Consider the following 1,971-nt stretch of genomic DNA (forward strand, 5'->3'; position numbering starts at 1 on the left):
ATTTTTTTTTTTAATAGAATTACAAAGACCAATAGTTGTCAAAGTTGAGTTTGTTAAATAAAGTTATAATTAATTTATATTTTTGATTGAATCTGCAAGTGGAGTGGTTGAATTTCAATGTATTTTTAATTTGTTATTTGTTTAGTGTGGATTGAGGTATGGGTCAGTCAACCAATCGGTAGTTAGTAAATGTTAACACTAAAAGACAATTAAACAATTAGACAAGAGGTGATTCAAAATAAAAATAAAAAAAGTAGATAAGGAACATGGGGCATGTGAGTGATTGAGTGAAGATAAAAACAAATGATAACACAACAAAAATTTTCTTACTAGAATTACAAAAACCAATAGTTGTCAAAGTTGGGTTGAATTGTTAAATAAAAGAATTGTATAGAGTAAAGACATATACTAATTGATAAAAATATTCTAAGTAATAAAAAATAAAATTCACTTAACAACAACAATTAATATGTTTATTATATATATATATATATATTTTAATCTAAAATAGAAATCTTACACTAGCCTAATCTAAGTGTATATATGTGTGAAACGTCCTCCTCAAGACTTAAACTCTAGTCCTTCCACCCCATTTCATAAAAATTTGTACTTGTGAAGTGACCATCATGCTAAGAGTGTACAGTGGTATTGTATTTATAAACAATAGATTATTTCTAAGATTCAATCTTAGCAATCATAATTAGTATGTTCATTACATGAAGAAACAATATACCAAATGAACTTAAGTTTATCTTTTATTATATTTTTAGTATTATTGACAAATTTGTAATAAAACCATCTAGACCACAAAATTCATCTCCTACTTATTAAAGTTCTAAACTACTATTATTTTAATTAAAATACTTTTCATTTTATTTTCTTCTCATTTTAAATTTTTTTTACTCTTGTTTTTTTCTTAACCACACACCTGTCCTTGTACACTAGCTTTAACATCTTAATAAGTTGTAAACAAATGCATAAAATATATTGTGTATATATTTTGTTTAGATAGAAAGGGAATTGACGTTGATAAATTATAACATAGGTTGATGGATAGAAAAGGGAACTATCTTGGTCTGATATTGGTTTTGTTATTTGCATTGCAATAATTTTGTTGTGATTTCATGAATAAGTAGTGGGCAATAAATTTGTTTGAATTATTTTTGGCTAAGAATATATTCAATGAAATGCCTTGATTTGAATTTGGGCAGAGTCATGTTACTCGGTCCTAGGCCGAATCATTTTCATGTTCAGCAGTAATAGTAAAAAAATAAATTTCTATGCTAACTCAGTACGTGTATGATTTTCTGCAACAGTGCATTACTTTCTAGTTCCTTCTCATTTAAATTTTTTTTTACTCTTGTTTTTTTCTTAACCACACACTCGTCTTTTGTCTAAACTTGTACACTAGCTTTTGTAGACATTTCCTCTTAACCATACACGTGGTGAAGCCTTGGAGCTATTAACTAATTGGATGGTTGACTTAAAACTGCAAGTGTACGTAACACACCACTTGCTTCGTAAATAACAGAAGAATTAAAGAGGAAACAGAGTAAAAAGCAAATTTGAGTTCTCTAGCGGTTCTCAGTTTCAAATTCACAGCAGTTCTATAGCAGTTTTCCAGCAATTCTCACTTTTATATTTCTAAATACAATTTTTTTTTTAGCTGTACAGGTAACAACAGTTTTTTGTTTCTTTTCACTTTCAAGGTTTTTTCGTTTCTTTTCACTTTCAAGGTTTTTAGTTGTACAAAATGTAGTTTGTTTTGGTTTTTAGGTGTACAAAAACACTATATATCATTCTCATGAATCACTAGCAAACAGTTCATAAAAATTAAAAAAAAAAAAAAAAAAAAACAACTGACCAGCGGTAGACAAAAAAAAAAAAGACCAGCGGCAGCAGCAGCTTCACTTTGTAGAGGATGGACAATATTGTGCAAGAATTATAGTTTTATTTTTCTTACGCTTGAAT

Source organism: Quercus lobata, chromosome 2 (genome assembly GCF_001633185.2).
Source record: "Quercus lobata isolate SW786 chromosome 2, ValleyOak3.0 Primary Assembly, whole genome shotgun sequence".
NCBI classification, from domain to species: domain Eukaryota; kingdom Viridiplantae; phylum Streptophyta; class Magnoliopsida; order Fagales; family Fagaceae; genus Quercus; species Quercus lobata.